Genomic DNA, 21703 nt, shown 5'->3' with positions numbered 1-21703 from the left:
TTCAATGTGTATTGGAGCATGCAATGTCAGCTAAGACAACTTAGCTTGCACCTTTTTTTGCAGTCTTTACGGCAATGATATGAGGTACTTGCAGCTTTTAGTGGAGGCAGTAGTAAGATTGCTTATCATATTGGTGTGAATTGAAATTAATGGTATACAAACTGTCAAATCCAATCTTGCAAGCAAATTTGCACCTTATCTTTTTCATTTAGACTCTCATCAATGACTTTCCCATTGGTGTCAGTGGAATCCTTGTATACACAGTCTAAGTAACCTCATTTTGCAGTAGATGTAACGCAGTTACGTGTACTGCATACCGCAGCTGTGGTTCAATGTACAATAAGGCATGCAATTACCATACAGTCCATCTCTAAGACCACAGTCCACAGACTGTGCGATCTTGAAGGAAAGGAGATGAAATCTTAAGTTTGTTTATTAGTTCTTGCACCTTTATTAACGGCATCGCATACAAGGGATGGGTGCTGGTACCGTGTACCGGAACAAACCATTTTTTTCTTGTTGGACTAGTCCAAGATAATCAGACCTGATTTTGGACTGATTAGAAAATGACCAGATTATATTGCAGGCGTTCCCATGTTCACTGTTGGGCTAATAAAATGACAAGAGCGAAACAGAGTAGAGTTTTTAGTAATATCCACAGTCAAACTTGGTCTCAAAACATACACTAACCACTTTTAGTCCAGCCCAAAATTTCAGTCCCTATAGACACATGTAAAAGATGATGACATGGTTATTGTGGCCGCCACCACCCGGAGTTCAGGACGATTTTCTGTACCATTACGCTTAACAGGCCACTGATTAGACACATGCCCTGTGTCAGGACCCCAGCAGCTGTTTAATCAAATAATGTACTGGGTACTACATATGTAAGAAGTTTATTGTCTTCAACTATATTTTCAGCACCAAGAACAGGGATTGCCAACAGGAAAAAACTGATTTCAGTCAGACCTAATTATCTGCACTCTCACTCATGACAGCAAGGAGACCTGAGTGGGCTTGGAACGGAACTTTTTAATGTTCAGATTTCAGAAGGGTGACCAACCACGAGGTGGGTGGGCGGGCATAAAAAAGGAACTCTGCGATCTACGTCTCTTAGACACTTCACACTCGAGACAGAATGAGTCACGTGAGCCAGAGGGCAGAGGTCATGGCTCGTGCGCACTAAATTATCTGATTTGCGCATTTTAGCCCAAATCAACACGTTGTAGTAATCACTCAACGACTTGAATGTAAAGTAAGAGTAGACAGGTGGTCACTGAAGACGGGATTAATAATATTGCTCGGGTCAATGGGAAAACATAAGGGACTATCAAAGGTTGGCATGGTGGCCGTCATGCAGAAACAAATTTTGAAAGGTTCAAACAAAATTCGCTCATCTAATGCCCCTTTCTGAACAGTTCAGTTCAGTTCAGTTCAGTTCTTGCTGAACTTCCTCCAGAAATAGCCCACACCACCACATGTATTCCATGCATGCTACTATAGATCATGAAATGTTTATCTAATAATAGGTTTTTACCTGTTTTAAGTGGCCTCTCTTTGCTACAAATTCATGACACCCACAATCGTGCATTTCTAATGTATCATTAACATGAGTTCACCTTTATCTGTGGGGTAACCTATATCCATTTTTTCTAAAAAAAGTTTCTAAGGACATCAATTCAATTCAAGGGATGATGGTTTCAAATTACAATATTTTCTAAATAATGCAGTTTCAAACCAGTCTTCTTAGGGAATTGATATCCCAAGACATAGGTTACCCCGCGGATAAAGTTGGACTCACGCTACTGTACTGTTACCATAGAATTGTTTAAAAAACATACTTCAAAAAACACAAATTTTAAAGCCTTGTAACTTTTACAGTAAAATAAACTCTGCAAAGAATTTATGGATACTTTTGTAGTAATAAAACCTGCAGTTTGACCCCAGCTGCTGTAACCCAACCCTTTATGAGACAGCATCACCAAAATAGCTGTCTGTCTTCCAGTCATGGGTTATTGGGGAGAAATGAACCCAGCTGCTTTATGGCTGTATTGTTATGATCTAGATTTAAACCACAGGGCTATACTAGGTGTCAGAAAAAATAAAACCTTTGTTGTACTTATTGTTTTTTCTTATCCTGGTAATCAACATCAACTCTTATAATTCCACCAGGTGCCATAATACCACCACCAGAGAAAAATACGTGAATTCAAAGTTATTTGAAGTGAAGTAGAAATGCAGCATCAGTTATCTTGATGATGGTACACAGTTTAGATATTTAGGTGTAAGACAATGTTGAGAAGGCCACTATGACAATGTTTTTTTTTATGTGGCAGTATTATGCCACCCGGTGAAATTATGACAGTTGATGTAAAGGAATTTAAGGATGGAGGCTCTCAAAAGTAAGGTTTGTAGCTAGGTTTAACTTTTGTACCCAATTCTTGCTTAGGAGTACTTGTGCACTATTTCCAATTTAATTTTGATCCCTACTCACTTACAGTACAGCATGGTGAGCCAAAATCTGCCCATCTGCAGACAGGCCAAAGTCATGGGCGATTGGACAGATATGAGCCTGTGCCTTATGGTTGTATTGATTCAGTTCTCTGGACATCCGATTCATCTCCGTGGTAACGTGACGCCTCAATACAAGCGCTGAAGGCGAGCATACCATCTTAAACCTTTTAAGTTGAAGGTTTCAAAAATGGGCAAATTTTTTTGTGGCAAAAACAAACTCCTAATGCTTTTTACAGCAATGCATGTGACGTATAAAGATATGAAGAATAATTCTTTATGGCTGTATTGGTGCAATTCCTTAGATATCAGATTCATCTCCGTGGTAATGTAAGACCTCAATACAAGCGCTGATGGAAAGCATACCATCTTAAACCTTTTAAGTTGAAGGTTTCAAAAATGGGCAAATCTTTTTGGTGGCAGAAAACAACTTCTAATGCTTTAGACAGTGATGCTAATATGATGTATTGTTTTGTTGGAAAGATATGAAGATATGACTCCTTTCTTTATGGCTGTATTGGTTCAATTCCTTAGATATCAGATTCATCTCGCTGGTAATGTGATGCTTCAATACAAGTGGTGAAGGGAAGCATACCATCTTAAACCTTTTAAGTTGAAGGTTTCAAAAATGGGCAAAACTTTTTGGTGGCAGAAAACAATTTCTAATGCTTTAGACAGTGATGCTAATATGATGTATTGTTTTGTTGGAAAGATATGAAGATATGACTCCTTTCTTTATGGCTGTATTGGTTCAATTGCTTAGATACCAGATTCATCTCGCTGGTAATGTGATGCTTCAATACAAGTGGTGAAGGGAAGCATACAGTCTGAAGCCTTTCAAGTTGAAGATTTAAAGATGGGTGATTTTGTTATTAGTGTCAGAAAATGCTTTAGGCAGGAACACTCATGAGGTATAGGACTGTTGGAAAGATATGAAGATATGAATTACCTTTTTCTTTATGACCATATCGATTCCATCTCTTTGTTATCAGATTTATCTCTGAGATAACATAACACCTTCAATCTGAGTGGTGAAGAGGAACCAGGATAGACATTTCAATGATGGGTGAGTTTATTTTTGGTGTATTGACGGCAGAATCCAATTCTTAATGAGACTTGTGAGACATGCAGAAGCTTTGGCAGATGCGAAATACGCAATCATATGATCTTAAGGACCACCAACATATGCCACAGTGGCCAGATGGTCTTTGATCAAATGGTCCTTACTACTGTAAAATGCAGAAATGTTTGTGGTGGATTAATGTTCGCGGTTTTTGCGGTGACCGCTTCACCGCTAACTTAAAACCACCGCGAACATTTATCTATTATGGTAATAGACTGCAGTCTATGGTGTTACCGCGAACTTAAATCAACCGCGAAAAGTCCCTTTTCTGGCTACCGCGAAATTAAATCCCCGCAAACTTAAATGCATTTACAGTTCTTACGCGACAACTGTACAAGCTACAATGTATGTCATCAGCACATTTGAAAAAATCCTACAATGCTAGTCTACTACGTATACATAACAAGCTACAAAATATCATAGATAACATAACAATATTTACATCATAATGTATGGAAGATTTGGTGTCAATTTTAGAGGGTATAAATTGACCTATGATCAAAATAGATTTTATATACTGGGAGCATAATATCATTTATCATGCTCAAATCATAATAACATTTATTGTTTTATCCAAACTAGCATTTTCACCAATAGGTTAGAAATTTAGATGGTTTCAATGGTTCTAAAGACTCACCCAAACATCAGTTCCTCAGCCTTCATTAGTTTAACCTGATGTGGTCATTCTCTGTTTCCAACTCCTGCAACACTTCCCTGGAACAGAATGAATACAGAAACTTTTACTTTTACTTTATTCAGATTCACAATTAGCTTGATAACATACAAGTACAAACTCTGAGTCATTGTCAAATGTGTGTGTCTACTGCAAGAAGCTGAACTCACTGCATTTTAGCACCAAGGACAGGGATTACTCTAGAAACAATGTGTATCACAAAGAAAAATTTGAACTACAAGGAGAGACTATAACTTGATAATAACAAAAGCACATTGACTGAACAGACTAACCTGCACTCATCATATGGCTTGTAACTTACTTGTATTCTAGAGAACTGCACAACCTTATAGTGTGCCATTACCTCATTGACAAGAGAACTGTCTCTTTAAGCCAAAAAGCAGAGAAGAAAGCGTACCACAACCCCTGGACTCAACGGACAGCACCCGGCATAGGCACACTGAACAGAATGGTTGGGAGCGCTAACAGAGATACTGAACTCACTGCATTTTAGCACCAAGGACAGGGATTACTCTAAATAATGTTCACCACAAAGAAAAATTTGAACTGCAAGGAGAGACTATAAAAACAAAAGCACACTGAACAAACTAACCTGCACTCATCATGACCAGCAGCCCTACAGTGTATCATAAACCCTAGAGAACTGCAACAATGTCCAACAGTGTGAAAACCAGGCAACTACAGTCAGGAATAAGAATCTTCAAGCCAAAAAGCAGAGAAGCAAGCTTACAATAACCCCTGCACTCACCGGACAACACCACAGCATACCCACACAGAACAGACTGGTTGGGAATGCTTACAGAAATTGAACTCACGATCACTATAATTTCAGAACCAAGGACAGAGATAACTATGTCGGAGAGTGTTGTAAAATTCAGCATTTTTAGCACCAACATGGATTACTCTTGAAATAATGTTCTCTACAAAGAAAAATTGGAATTACAGGAGAGAGACTATAACAACAAAAGCACACTGAAGAGACTAACCTTGACTCATCACATGGCCTGTAACATACAGTGTATTCTAGAGAACTGCAGCAATTTCCAATGGTGTGAAAACCAGGCAACAACAGTCAAGACTAAGACTCTTCTGGACAAAAAGCAGAGAATCAAGCTTACCATGACCACTGGACTCAGCAGACAGCATCACAACACAAGCACACTGAACAGACTGGTCGGGAATACTTAAAGAAGTTCAAATCACAATCAGTACAATTTCAGAACCAAGGACAGGGACCACTATGTCAGAAAGTGTTGTTGTAAAATTCAGAAAAATTGGAACTACAAGAAAATGCTACCATCAAAACATGGACACTGAACATGTATGCCTCACCTGGCCTCACAACATGACCATCTCCAACACCTGAGACCTGGCATTAATGCAGGTGATGGGCTTAAACAGGTAGGCATGCAGGTAGGTGGGTAATGGGCCTGAACAGTCATTAAGGTAAATCCCTACAGCAGCAACATGTGTGTGTGGGCGGGGTGGCTCTGAACCGGTAACTCCCACGGACACTATCGGGCATAGGCAACTCAACTGTGTGTGTCACACCATATCCAACCATGTAACTCCCACACACACTATCAGGCATAGGCAAGTCAACTGTGTGTGTCACACCGTATCCAACCTGTAACTCCCATAGACACTATCAGGCATAGGCAAGTCAACTGTGTGTGTCACACCATATCCAACCTGTAACTCCCATAGACACTATCAGGCATAGGCAAGTCAACTGTGTGTGTCACACCATATCCAACCTGTAACTCCCATAGACACTATCAGGCATAGGCAAGTCAACTGTGTGTGTCACACCATATCCAACCTGTAACTCCCACACACACTATCAGGCATAGGCAACTCAACTGTCTGGGTCACGGCATATTCAAATCAGCTGCATTTTGCTTTAGTGAGGCAGTTCCATAGCTGTCAGCACCCAGAAGGCCAAGAACTGGGATGGATGGAGGAGACTTGTGCTGGAGGCAACCATGGTCCCTGACCCTCTTGATGAGGATGGGACTAGGTGAGGTGGGGTGAGGCATAACTAGTAAACTACCTGTGATATTATTCTAAGGAACTTGATCAGATGCAAAGGAGTGGTGCCCATCTCCATTTCTTTAGCCCTTGGGTTATTGGTGATTTAATTGGTCATTAAATACATCTAATGTCCAATACTATGTACTGATGGTATAGTACTGTGCTGCAGGTAAAAGGAAATGGATGGACTGTACTCTGATTACTAACCAACTGCCACTTACATTTAAAATCCTCAAGGGAGAAGAAAAACTCAATCATATGTATTAGCTCAAGAGTTTTAGAGGCCAGGTTTTAGACGTGAACTTTGTTGTATGACAATAGTACACAGCTCAATGCATGCATGGCAACAACTATCAATACTTAATACTAATAGTATTAGATGTCCTGTGGCCATATTGGTGTTTATTAATACTTGCTGTTTATATGCCTGAACTAAATCTAACTGTGTATGAATGTACAATAATCAAAGTTTATCGTTATGATTGAAGTCATTTTCTAATAGTATGAAGTAAATGTCAAGACAGGGCAATGCCAAATACATCCAATTAAGCATCCAGGAGAACCCTTTCACGCCCTCAGGAAGCAATCAGACAAGGCAACGTCAATGTAAACATGGCCGTAGGGTCTGTACTGATGATAAAAGCTTTCTTATTGATCTCCTCAACACCTAATCTTACAGCAGTGCACCAGGAGGCCACTCCGTAGGGAATGGAGCAGGCCATGGAGTCATTACCAACTTCTTAGGTCTAGATTACAGCATTCTCCCAGGACTTAGTATGTAATGTGTTTGTAACAGTATCAAATCAAAGTTTCCTGTACAAACTGTGCCCTTAGAGTGTAAGTGCTCTACAGGCAATACCAACTCAATTTGTTGGTTTTTGGAATTGCAAAATAATGTTGAATTGTAAGATCAAAGTGAACACACAGTCCAAGCAGAAAGTTTTACCTTGGTTGGTCCAGACAATTTCTGTTTCAGAGTGAGTATAATCAGTTTTCCTTCTAGCCCTTTATTTTTTATAGTAATTGTTGCTGAATTCTTATCACACATGAATTTACAACCTATATAGTAAGGAAATGAATATTTGTAGGATAACTTTGAGTTGGCATTTTCATTTCTGGCTGTTCATAACACACTTCTGGATCCATTCTTTTCAGATTTCAAGATTCTATTTCTTACATCTTTCACATACAGTGCAAAAACCAAGGAAATGACTTGATGTTGCCAAGATGAGTTGCCCCTTGCCCATACCCAGCCCAATGCTGTAGTCTGCACATGTCCTCTGGCTTGTTCCACCATCAAATTACACCCCTGAACGTGCTCCGGCATTTCCTCTACACCAGCCAAGGTTTCCTAATGTCATGTTTCAGGTTGAACATACTATGAATAAATTTGTCTCATCTGTAGTATGTGTTTGAGGAACATTCAGGACCATGATACAGCACATTCTTGAGAAATACTGAATTTCCCTTTTCAGCGTGCAAAATACCCACTTGCACATTGCAACCACTTTTTGCTTGGTGCAACTTACTTCTAAACTCAGGTTGCACAGGGTGCAAGTTAGATTTTGAGCCTCAGAACTCGATTTTGTTGTCAATTTACATGGAAGAAATAAATGGACTGAGGCAGCTCCGTTTCATTTCAGCCAAACATGTAACCTTTTTTCCGAAATTAGTGAATTGTAGATGGTGCAACTTGAAATTCAGTTGTGCAACCTAGTTTTTGCCCTGGTTGCACACAACCTGGCTCAGAAAAGTATTTTGTACACTGCTTTTTCTTAGTGACAGTATCCTAGTTAAAGAATGAATTGGGAGTGTCTCCTATGCCAACTTCATTCTGTGACCATACCAACAGGATGCTTCTACACTATATGGACAAGAAATGAAAAATTGATCTCTGCATTCCCCCATGTTACCATTCTTCAAAACCAATTGGAGATTTCCAGATTTTATTATATACTAGCATAATCAACCATCTTAACAAGATGTGGCCAAAATAACATCATTTTTGCTGGCAGAATTCTTCTTTATTGGGCTGACATTATTAGTTCTTTGGATGCAAATTTCTAGAATTCTAGAAAATCATCAGCCAATCAGGTATGTCAGACCTTACTGTCATCACATATTAGAAACAAGCTCACAGACAAATACTTTTAGAAAGCCACACAGACAGATATGTAAACGTTGCAACAACAATACCTTACCTGGTAAGCAATATAAATTCTGTACCATAAGGTAATACCTTAGCACTGCTGATGGATAAGCTGTCAACAAGAGACTCTTTTTGCACAACCCTTACTTTATTACACTGACACTACATTATTAGTTTTATTTGGCAATGTTATGTATATGTTGCATTCCTTTGTATTTGGAACTGCATCATAAATAAATTCTAATAACGCATTACATAATGTCAATAGTTTACATTTGTGACCGTATCTGAACAGAAAGCAGCAAAAAATGAGCTGCAGTACATTGTGAACCAATAAGAATTCAATTGTCATGAGGAAGGTTACAGACGGTCATCGTAAAGTTGGTGTAATAAAGCAAGGGTTGTATAAAAGAGTCCCTTTGAGAGACTTTCTTTGAGAGAAAATTCTCCTGTCGATTAGACAGATGAGAAGGCAAGCCGGCATTTTGCCGTTGGGTTCGGCAGCCTGTTTGCCTGATCTGCACTGAATTTTTATGGTGAAGGAGGTGTGTGCAATTCCTTTTCCACCCTCTCGTCTACTGGAGCACTAAGTCTCACAGGGGCAACTGTATGCCACGTGTGAGGCGGCTCCAGCAGATGCTGCTTTGTTGTTCAGAGTATCCGTCTCCTAGGAGGACTTCCGACCAAGGATGTAAGGGACGTACCAACCCAATGAAACTATTCACAGATGCTACACATGATCCATTTAGCCATTTGGTAAGGCAATAAAGCGTCCCTCTAAGTGCACCACTGACAACATCAATCATACAGTAAGACATAACCCAAATGTCAGAAGCTCGGTGACATTTAGAAAAACCCAGAATTGCCAGGAGAGTTTGGAGGAAATCCTGTAAACCCTGAATTACTTGTCGTGAAATTGTATTAATAAGACATCTGCCTCACTCGTGGCAAGGTGCGGGCAGGCATTGAAGATGTCTGGGTGTGGCAATGTCCTCAACATGCAAATGTTAACTTACTTGATGTCACTAGTTGCTTAAACTTTATTAAATTGTATTAATAAGACATCTGCCTTACTCGTGGCAATGTGCAGATTGATAATGGGTTTCAATTGGCAATGTTGTCTACATGCAAATCTTAACTTACTTGACATCACTGTTGCTGGTTGGTTAATGTGAAATTACATTAATAAGACATCTGCCTCACTCGTGGCAATGTGCAGGCGGACATTGAAGACAATTGACAATTTCCTATACCTGCAAATCTTAACTTACTTGATGTCACTTGTTGCTTATACTTTATGAAATTGTATTAATAAGACATCTGCCTTACTCGTGGCAATGTGCAGATTGAAGATGTATGGGTTTCAATTGGCAATGTTCTCTACATGCAAATCTTAGCTTACTTGATGTCACTGTTGTTGCTTGGTTTGTGAAATTGTAGTATTAAAAAATAAAGACATCTGCCTCACTCCTGGCAATGCAAGGCAAACATTGAAGATGTGGCAGTATGGGTTTGATTATTATCCTCTACATGTGAAACTAAACAATGTCATACTTGATGTCACTGTTGGGCTTGGTTTGTGAAATTATGTTAACAACTAAAGACATCTGCCTCACTCGTGGTAATGTTCTGGCAGAAATTGAAGATGTGGCAGTATGGCTTTGGTAAAGTCCTCTACAAGTAAAACTGAAATTAGTTGATGTCAATGTTGCTTGCTTTGTGAAATTACAATAACAAGACATCTCACTTGTGGCATTATGAACAAGCACAGATTTGCAGGCAGAGGTTGTTGTGTTCAGGTTGTATGAGTTTGGTAATGTCCTCTACATGTAAAACTAAACACTACTTGCTGTACGACGGTTGTGCTTGTGTTGACCAAAGATCAACACAATGACCAAAGAGGGAAAGAATCCTCGTGGACGCCCCCATAAGAGACATAACTGACTACATAAGGAAAGACATACACTTCCTCAACCTACACAGTGACAACCCAAATAATAGTGGACACTGGCGAGCTGTCATCAAGCCGCCACATCTACATGCAAGTACGTCTAACCCTCGCCTGACGGGAAACAACAGACGTTAAACCGGATAGTGATGTAACATGTTTTATTGCAAATTCATGCCCATGGGGCTAATTGCAAAAGAAGAATAGTGAGTGAATGAGTCAACCAGAGGTTGAAGATTGTTTGAGTCATGAATCATCATTCAGGCCATTCCAGGATTTGAACCTTAGGCGACTACAACCAACGAAGAAACACAAACAGCAAGATATGCTTCATCTTTAACAGTGATTCATCTTCTATTCCATACTGGTTGAAGATACATAAAAGGCTTCTCAGTCAAAATTCTTTAAGGTTACTTCAAGGCACGGCTTGATAAAAGAGCTTAGAACACAAAAAAGTCCAGAATCAAGCAACAAAAAACATAATTCTTCCCATGATGAATGATGGCTCCCTCCAGCATTTTGTTAACAACAAAAGATCCAATGTTGAATAAACTTCAGAGATTTGACAAGCAATTTTTCTTCCTTTGATCTTTCAGCAGGTTCTGAGTCCATCTCCAAGGATCTGCCCTCCACAAGAATCATCTTTAAGGAGGATTCATCTTAAAATTTGCTTCCAGGGGAATCAAGAAAAAAGCTTCTCATGATCCTTTAATGTTACTCAGGGAAGTTATGCATGATGATAAAGCAATATAACACGATAAAAGGTGACCAAACAAAACCGCAGTTCTGTCCGAGATGGCACCCTCTAACCATCCTAAACTAACCATTAAACCCAGGAGATTTTCATTCCTATCAGGCAGTTTTTGTCTCCTTCTGTGATCTGTTGACCCTACAGCAGGCTGTAAGTTTGTCCCCAAGGATCTACCATCCACAGGAATCTAGTTCATTCTTAAGAACCATTCATCTTCCATTCCACTTCTAATATGGTCATTGGCCCAGACAGGCCCAGGGAATCATTATTGACATTTTTTCTCCTGTTGAGACTACAGTTGGTTGGAATTCATCCCAAAGATATGTTCTCTATGAATCTGGATCTTCTTTAATTAGTAATGTTGGCATTTGAGAGATGTAAAAAGCTACTCTCCTAACTCTCCTCCAGGGTAGCTCAAGAAGTTCAGTTCATCTTTAAGTTTGATTCATTCTTGCATCTATAACATACCAATGTATTTCGTTTTTGGGCTGAATTCACCCACGTGGGTCTGCTTTCCACAAGATGTGGCCATTCTCTAAGAATGATTCATTCCTGTCTGAGGCGACTCAAGAAAGAATCTAAATCTTCTGGTGACCTATGAAGACCCCCAAGAGTCTGTCTTCCATAAGAATCTCGTCAATCTTTAAGAATGATTCAATTTTAGTTATTTTACCTGAAAAGGGTCAGAAAATGAGAAATTGTTCTGGGATGACCCTTGCTGGCTCTGGGATGACTAATCATCCTCAAAGCTCTGATTTCCACAAGAATCTGGCATGTCTTTTATCAAATGATTATTCATCCCAATCTATGGAGGCTCTTCTAGCGACCCTTGCACACAGCAGGCTTTAACTTCATCTGCAAGGGCCTACTCTCCACAAGAATCTGGTCAGTCTGCACAATGATTTACCTTCAGGAAGCACAAGAAAGTTGAGTTAAAACTCTTCTAGTGATATTTGCCTACAGTGTGCTTATACTTCATGCTCATAAGGTCTGCTTTCAACAAGAATCTTTTCTTTAAGAGTAGAATCATTCTTTCACCTAAGAAAGCTCAAGAGATCTAAGGATCTACCGGTGACGTATGCTGACAACAGGCTTACTTTGTCCTGAAAGGTCTACTTTCCTTAAGAAGCTGGTCTTACAAATGATTTATCTTTGCATGAGAAAGCCCAAGGGACTTAAGACTCTTCTGGTGACCTATGGGTGAATAAGTCATTTTCACTTAAGAAAGCTCAAGAGACTTAAGAATCTGACGGTGACATATACAGATGACAGGCTTACTTTGGCTTACAAAGGTCTACTTTCCTCAAGATTCGGTCTGTCTTCACAAATGATCTTTGAGTGAGAAAGGGTTTAAGCTCAAGGGACTAAGACTCTTCTCGTGACCAATGCAGACCCCTGGCTAACTTTACCCCCAAGGGTCTGCTTTCCATAAGAATCTGGTCAGTCTTTCACAATGAGTCATTTTTACATGAAGAGAAGCAGGAAATGAGAAAATGTTCTCAGTTGACCTTTCCAGGCTCTGGGATGACTTCATCCACAAAGGTCTGGTTTCAACAAAAATCTTCTGCGTCTTTATGAATGATTAGTGTCTTTGGATGAGAAAGCTCAAGAGACTTAAGACTCTTCTGATGACCTATACAGACCCCCAACTGACTTTTCCCCCAAGGGTCGGCTTTCCATAAGAATCTGCCAACTCTTTCACAACGAGTCATTTTTACCAAAGGAAAAGCAGGAGATGAGGAAATGTTCTGGTGACCCTTACTGGCTCCCGGACGACTCAAAGGTCTGGTTTCTACAAGAATCTGGTGCATCTCAAGAATTATAATACATCTTCACCTAAGGAAGCTCATGAGACCTTATGATCTACTGGTGACGTATGCAGATAAGGATTTTCTGGTGACATCTGCAGACACCGAGACAGTGTGAAGACTTCATCCTCAGGAGTATTTAAGAGTGTTTCATCCCTACTTGAGAAGGCTCAGTAGACTTAAGAATCTTTCAGTGACCCTGACCTGGAGCAGAATTATTTCATCCTCAAGGTCTGCTTTCCTCAAGAATCTGGTTCATCTGTAAGAATCTAATTAATGATTTACCTTCTTCTAAGAAACCTCAGGTGACTTAAGGATCTTCTGGTAATCTTCGCAAATTGAGGCTGACCTCATATTCCTATCGACCATAGGGTTTGTACATTCTGTCCAGCACCCGAGAAACTACCAGAAGCTTGCAGACTCCAGGACATTGTGATCCAGAGAATCCTTGAGGAGGCTCAGTAGATTTAAGAATCTTTCAGTGACCCTGACCTAGAGTAGGATTACTTCATCCTCATTATGGTAGTTATTTCCTCAAGAATCTGGCCCATCTTTAAGAAAGACACGTTTAGCCACTTCCACGGAAACAAATCATCCTTTTTTCCTCCACAATCCACCTAACAGGAGGAAGTTCCACGCTCAGAGCTTTTTTCCTAGAACAACATCGCTATGGAATAAGCTTCCACGGACTTGCTTCCCCACAGAGTACAGCCTGAAACTGTTCAAATTAAGGGTAAACAAACATCTCTCTTCACAATTCAGTAACGTAACCCAAAACGCTTGAGTGGCTCCACGAGCCTTGTTTTGCGGTGACCTCAAAGTAAATAAAAAAAAAAAAAGAAGCAATTTATAGTTCAACCTCTGCGGAGAGAGCTCTGAGGCAGCTTAAGGATCTTTGGGCAATCTTTACAAGTAGCATCTTTGGAGGTCTGCATTCCTGAAGAATCTTGTTTGTCCTTAAGAATGATTCATTCTCATCCGAGGAAGGCTTGAGAATCTTTCAGAGACGTGTGCAGACTGCAGGAGATTGCGTTCACAGTGCAGGGTTATAAGTCACAACTTCTAGAGCCTTCTGCTCCAGGGCATCTTGGTGTTATCGGTCCGTCTCCATAGAGATTGCCAGCTAAACCCCCTCATCAATCATTTTGTTGAAAGGCAATTTTTTCTAAGACATGACATCGGAGAATTGATTTCTACGGAAGATTGAAGTTATCATTTTTCCTTCAAGAAAATGTCAGTATTCCTCCATCAATCATGGTAATCTTCTTAGGCCACTTGAAGAAAGTTTGTTGTTTCTTGTAAATATAGCAAATGTGGCACAATTGCAAGAGCCAATTTATACTAACTATCACAATACTCTGTTCTTGGCTATTCAACCTGTTTTTTTATTTCTTAAAGTTTGTTATCTTTGCACAATGTAAAAACTATATGAAACAAAATTGTAATAATGGATAAAAGAAATGCAGGAGGTGGAAAGAAGCATGTGAGGCTTAGTGTATACTAGACCCTCCTCCAGAAAGTTAAAGAATTGTGATAAAAAAACTAATTATCCTAATAAGAAACTTGGTAAAAGATCTGGCAAGAATGTCTCACATCATTCAAAATTTTTAAGAATCCAAAATTAAAACTCAACTTAGCATCATACACTTTAAAACTTAGAATTCACAAATTGAAAACTCACAAACACCTTATTTGAACTGGCCCAGCCTAGATGACAGGCTGACTTTGACTTTAAAGATAAGACCACCACAGCAGTCAACCTTGTGTCTGTCCTGATCAAGAGTAGCGGCTCTCAGAGTAGAGTTTGTGATAGAAAGTGTGCCTGCATGTCTGAGATACAGTACTAACAGGTCACCCCTTCTCATTTCATGATGTCCCCTTGGGGATTTCCCAGGTGATTCATGTTAGAAATAAAAAGGATTTTACAATTAATTTTCTGTAGCCTTATGAATTATTCATTTACCCCTACATGATGTACATATATTGGGCTTGAAAATCAGCCAATAATCATTAGGGCCTGTTCTCAAGACTAAAATAGCCAAATTAAAAAGATTAAAATTAAAGAAGAAAGACACCCTTCAAGACTATTAACATAAGAGTCTAGCATTTGTTCACAGGCCTCATTTTCAAACTACAATGTAGTACGTACCTAAAGATTGAGCTTTAAAAACTAAGACAGTTGATCAATTTGTACAATGTATACCTACTGGCATTACCCTCTGACTCTGAAACACTTCATCTTCATCACCATGATTCAAATTACCTCAAAAATAGGCCATCTGCTGTATCTTGGGGAGAATCTTTAATTATTTATGATAGGATAAAAGGAACTTCATGTTCAGCATATTGAAGGGATGTTGTTTGAAATTGATGTGGAAATGCAGCAATAACCGAGATGTTATCTTGCAGCCAATAAATTCCACAGAGACAGAGTAATACTCTTGGTTATGACTTATATGGGTCTACATTTACCATAAAGCCTGACTGAGTGTAAAGTCTGCTTATGTTAGGAAATTCTGATTGAATCTGCAATATCAATAGTAACTCAAACACATGAAATGAAAAATTGTAAGAATATCAAAAGTAATTTCATATCAAATAATTAAAGTTTGATTATGAAATGATAGAGCTGGGAACTTCAGCAAACTAGTATTAGAGCAAAATGCTGTCAAAGCAAGATGTGAGCACATATTGCGAGAAAATTTTACTACAAAATGTCTCATGTGTCTTGCGATAAAACTTATTTTCAGGCAGCCTAAGGCTGAAACTCCACTGAAAGTCTGCTCATCTTTTAATGTGCTATCTACAACAGCAGCAAATGTGAATGCTATGGCAAGTGAATGATGGCACATAGGGCTGGGTATCGGTACAGCGTACCGGTACAAAACCGGTTTTTCTTATTGGACCGGTCCAGAAAAAACGGACCTGAAAAAATTAGGTGGACCGGATGTTGGACCGATTAGAAAATTAACAGTATTGTTTTATCAGGCATTCACACGTTTTGGCGCTTGCAGGTGGAAGAAAATGATACGAGTGAAGTAGAGTAGAGTTTATAGTAATTTCTACCAAGTTTTACAGCCAATTGTACAAGTACACTGTTAACGTTGTAGGATTTTAAAACGCCAGTGTAAGTCTAATACTCCACCAAACAGATTTCTTTGTAGTGAAATGGACCATTGGTATGAGTCATGCTGCATCAGGTCCAGGTTCAGGTCCGGACCTGGACCTGATCCTTTGGACCTGAACCGGACCCGGACCTGAATTTTCTGTACCGGTACCCAGCCCTAATGGCACATGAAAAAGACTTTCCAACACAGAAAAGATTTGAGTTGGATAGTTACTCAAACATTTAAAGTTACTGCTAAATCCAATTTTGGTGTTGAAAACTTTATTCCACCTTGCTTCAGAATGTTTTGGGAGGTATAAGTCCAGACAAATTGCATGCAGGATTAACTCTTATAGTCGAGAAGGAGTGTCTCAAGCAGTAACTTAAGATAAAATCTAAGCAAAGAGCTGAGTAAAACAATAAGAAACCCAGCAGCTGTAGCAAGTGTTCTAAGTGATAACAGAAAATAACTCCACTGCAAGTAGATTATGCCTATAAGGGAAAGTAAAAGTATTGATTATAAACGATCTGTTGATCTGATTTCTTCTGCCAGGAGATGTTTGGAAATCCACAATAAATTCCTTCAGCTTTCTTTCTTCCCCCAAGATCCAATCCTCTAACATTAGAGTACTGATGGATAATGGTGGGGCCTGAACAAAGCAATTTATAGGTTCTTGGATTTATTTTTGGAAACGGACAAAAAAGAAAAATGCCTTCGTCGCGGTAATGTAAATATTTGCATACGCAGCCCAAACTAAAAAAAAGTAACTCTTACAACTGTCTATTAACACTGTCTGCAGTGCAAATTAAATGATAGAAAAAAAGGACAAGACTAATTTGCATTTGAATGTTAACAACATTTACTAAAACTTTGTATGGAGAAATTAAGGAACAAGGCATTTACTAGTATAAAGCACATTCAAGCAATCAGCTAGCTGTCCCAAAAAATCAGTCATTGTCTAGATGAGTCTGTACCTGTACCACTAGATACATGCAAGGGCAGCAAGGCCCCAACTTTGTCATCTTTCCAGAGATATCTTATTGTTATATGGTCTCATAATACAACAAATGTTTACTATTAGTAAGTAAGCATGTATCAGGACTTAGTGATATAACCTGTTTCAATGTCCTATGTTGTCTTACCCTTACCTCTTTTCTCATGAACACAACAAAAAGTGATGATATCAATGAATAAATTAAACAAATGAAACTAAACATGCACTAGTGCTGCAAAGTTAAGGAAACAAGTACTTGTGCTGATTTAGCCCAGTGCTCACTATTGTATATAAGATCCCTGCAGATGTTGGTGCTAAAACCATAAGTCTGTCTGTAGCGCTGGTGAATTTACACCCTGCACTCGTGTTCACTGCTACCTACAGAGTCCTTAATTAAGTACCATCAATCAGACCTGTCCTAGCTTACTGAGGGGTGAAAAGATCCTTTTCTTAGCTGCAAATCCAAATTTTAAGATAACAGATGGTCTGTATTTAATGTTGCAAGTTGAGTATATAAAAAATCATACCTGTCACTTGGCTGTAAGTCCAAGTATTGAGATTACATACGGCCAGCTTTGATTTAAATGCAAGTTATTAAGAATACTACTGCAGCAAATCAAACCTGTCCTAGCTACCTACAGTGTAAAATATCACTCTCCAGGCTGTAAGTGCAAGTTTTAATATAACATACGGTCGGTATCTATCGCAGTAAGTTGAGAATACAATGAATCAAACTGCCCTGGCTTACTTAGGTGTACAAACATCATTTTCGTAACTGCAAATTTGAGTTTTAAGATAACGTATGGTTTGTATTTAATGCTGGAAGTTGATATTACAACAAATCATACCTGTCACTTGGTTACAATTCAAAGTATTAAGATCATATACAACAAAGCTGTCCTAGCTTACTGTAAGATTATAACTCTCTTGGCTGCAAGAGCAAGTTTAAAGATAACATACGGTCTGTATTTATTCCTGCAAGTTGAGAATAAGTCCCAAGTATTAAGATTATATACGGCTGCTCTTGTGCTGAAAGTTAAGAATACTACCAATCAAACTTGCCCTAGCTTACTACAGTGTAAAATATCACTCCCTTTTGGCTGTAAGTGTAAGTTTTAAGATTACATATGGCCAGTATATATCTAATGCTGCAAGTTGATAATATTACAAATCATACCTGTCAACGCTGATGTGCAAAGCATAACTCAGTCGGCAACAAGTCCAAGTTTAAAGATAAACATATGGTCAATATTCCATGCTGCATGTTGATAATACAACATGTATAAGTTAACAAATCATACCTACCCTAGGTTTGATGTATAAAAAACAAATCTTTTAAGATAACATACGGTCTGTATTTAATTCTGCAAGTTTATGATACAACAATTCATACCTGTCCTAGCTTACTGTGAGGCGTAAAAACATCACTCACTCAGGTACAAGTTCTAGTTTAAACTTTACATATGGCCAGTATATTTCTAATGCTGCAAGTTGATAATATAACAAATCACACCTGTCGACACTGAGGTGCAAAAGCATAACTCAGCCGGCTACGAGTCCAAGTTTAAAGATAATAGATGGTCGTTATTTAATGCTGTAAGATGATAATACAACGAATCAAACCTGTCACAGCTAAGGGGTACAAATATCCCTCATTAATGGCTACAAGTCCAAGTTTAAAGATAACATTCGGTCGGTATTCAATGTGCCATGTTGATAATGCAAAATGTATAACAAATCATACATATCCCGGGTTACTGACGTGTCAACACATCACTCTCTTGGCTGCAAGTCTTAAGATAACATATAATGGTCTGTAAACTCTGTATTTAATTCCGCAAGTTTCTGATAAAACAAATCATACCTGTCCAAGCTTACTGAGGTGTAAAAACATCACTCACCCAGCGCACAGAATACCCACTTGCACACTTGCACATTGCAACCACTTTTTGCTTGGTGCAACTGACTTCTGAACTCAGGTTGCACAGGGTGCAACTTAGATTTTGAGCCTCAGAACTCCACTTTGTTGTCAATTTACCTGGAAGAAATAAATGGACCAAGGCAGCTCCATTTCATATCAGCCAAACATGTATGTATTGTACCTTTTCTTCAGAAATTAGTGAATTATAGGTGGTGCAACTTGAAATTCAGTTGTGCAACCTAGTTTTTGTCCCAGGTTGCACACTGTGCAACCTGGCTCAGAAAAGTATTTTGTACACTGTCACCTGGCTACAAGTCCTAGTTAAAACCTTATGGCCGATATTTAATACTGCAAGTCTGTTACTCATATGTTATAGCAGCTTTTCTAAAACTCTATGTAACTATATGGACAAGAAAGATTCTTAAGAGATTCTTCACATAAAACAACAGACTATTTTAATATTAAAATATTACACATTTACCAAAGTTTCTAAAGCTGGGATCTAACTTTTTTAAGCCTTGAACAGGTGGAAAAAACTGTCTAAACATCACATACCTGGCTACAAGTTTAAGTCAAAAGATTACAAATGACTCGAAATACTGTAAATGCAGAAATGTTCGCGGTGGATTAATGTTCGCGGTTTTCGCGGCGACCACTCTACCGCGAACTTAAATCCACCGCGAACATTTTTCTATAAATGTATTAGATCGCAGTCGATGGTGTTACCGCGAAACTAAATCCACCGCGAAAAGTCATTTTCCCCGCTACCGCGAAATTAAATCCCCGCGAACTTAAATGCATTTACAGTATCTAATGCTATGCAAAGGTCTGTTGCTCATTAGTCAAAGCAGCAGTTTTCTTTATAACTGGTCTTCAATCATCTTTAAGGTAATCAAGTCTATTCTACAGAAAAAAAAAAGATTCACAAAGAATACATAGAATATTTTCAATTTTTTCTTTTTCTATCTGCATTCAGCTTCATTAGATAAGATACATTGTCTTCCATCCATCGAATTCACATGAGAAAGTACACGAGCCATTGTCAGTACCATACCAGCAGTTGTTTGGGATAACGTTTCACTGTTATGTTCATAGTAAGGGAATTGTTTTGCTTTTCAAACTAGAATAAAAATGGAATAGCATAAAGTACTCTACACCGATGCAAGCTGTTGTTACCACTTCTGACCACTGTAGTATCTGTCCATAGTGCTGAAGTTATGACCATTCTTTCATAGGATACTTTCCCTACAGTTGACACAGTTCTTCACACCCATTGTCATTGTAATTGGCTAGATAATGGTATGAATGGTTTTGTTGTTAACACAGACATCCCACTGACACATTAACTATTGAATAAGTCAAAGCTAATACTTATCAATATTGCATATTGTTCCCCTCTTCCAGAGCATTTTGTCATCAAGAAAATATAAGAAACAATAAACTTTGTTAGGATGATGACGCCTTACTGTCCTGTCCAGCTTATTTCAGTTAAGGATTGCATCATTCAGAGTTAAGCCTGAAAATTTTAGTAATCATTATAAGTGACCACTGCTATCATTATTACATCACAGCAATATTGCTGACTCATAATATAATTTTGATCAAGCATTCAAGTAGAACAGAAAAGTCACAGCTAGGCTAACTGTAGGAGTCAGATTATACAGTTTACTGCCTACAATATCTTTGTTAGTATCTTTATCTAACGCTAGTTCACCTTTATCCGCAGGGTAACCTATATTCGTTGTGTTTACCCACATGGTATAAAGGGATATCAAGTCGACGGACGGTGGTTTCAAGTTGTAATATGTTCAAATATTGTAGTTTGAAACTGTCGTCCGTCTACGTGATACCCCTAACTACCCGTTTTTCAAAAGCAACGGATATAGGTCACCCTGCGGATAAAGGTGAACTAGCGTTATATGTAACAAACCAGCTTTGATAAAGCTGCATAGCAGCAGATGATCATTATACATATAATGGCTAATGTTATACTTTGGTGATTTCAGTTGGGGTATGTCTCAGTCAGTACAAAGAACTGTAATCATCAGCCTATTATTGATTATAATATCTGGTTTGGTGTCTGATTCAATTCTTATGGGAGTTTAGATTTATTGAAATTGCAGACAATGCAACATTTTTGGATCATTATTTGGATTTGTTGAGATAAATTCCATTCTTATGGGATTTTAACTTCATGTTAGGATCATTACTTGTAACAAGATCTTGTTCAGATAACAAAGAAGTGCAGGTGTGGCACACACACACAAACACACACAGACGCACACACACACACACACAAACACACACAGACGCACACACACACACACACAAACACACACAGACGCACACACACACACACACAAACACACACAGATGCCCACACACACAAACACACACAGACGCACACACACATACACACAAACACACACAGGTGAACACACACACACATACGCACACACACATACACACACACATACACACACAGATGCACACACACATACACAGACGCACACACCCTCAAACATACGCACTCGCACAAACACGCACACACACACACGTACACACACACACACACACACACACACACACACATACACACAAGTACACACACACACACATACACACACACCCGTACACACACACAAACCCGCACACACACAAAG

The 21703-nt window shown here is 38.8% G+C and overlaps 1 protein-coding gene across 2 annotated transcripts in view; it reads right to left on the bottom strand.

The window, feature by feature from the left end:
• Window positions 1-21703, bottom strand: part of LOC118426591 (E3 ubiquitin-protein ligase RGLG4-like) — a 37591-nt gene that overhangs the window by 10563 nt on the left and 5325 nt on the right. For both annotated transcript variants that reach the window (XM_035836080.1, XM_035836082.1), the window contains exon 2: window positions 4272-4348. The gene's annotated coding sequence lies outside the window, so the exon portion shown is untranslated. The remainder of the gene's footprint in view (window positions 1-4271; window positions 4349-21703) is intronic.

This window comes from Branchiostoma floridae, chromosome 11, assembly GCF_000003815.2.
Source record: "Branchiostoma floridae strain S238N-H82 chromosome 11, Bfl_VNyyK, whole genome shotgun sequence".
NCBI classification, from domain to species: Eukaryota; Metazoa; Chordata; class Leptocardii; order Amphioxiformes; family Branchiostomatidae; genus Branchiostoma; species Branchiostoma floridae.
The sequence above is the reverse complement of the archived record's forward strand: the minus strand, read 5'-3'. Positions and strand labels throughout refer to the sequence as shown.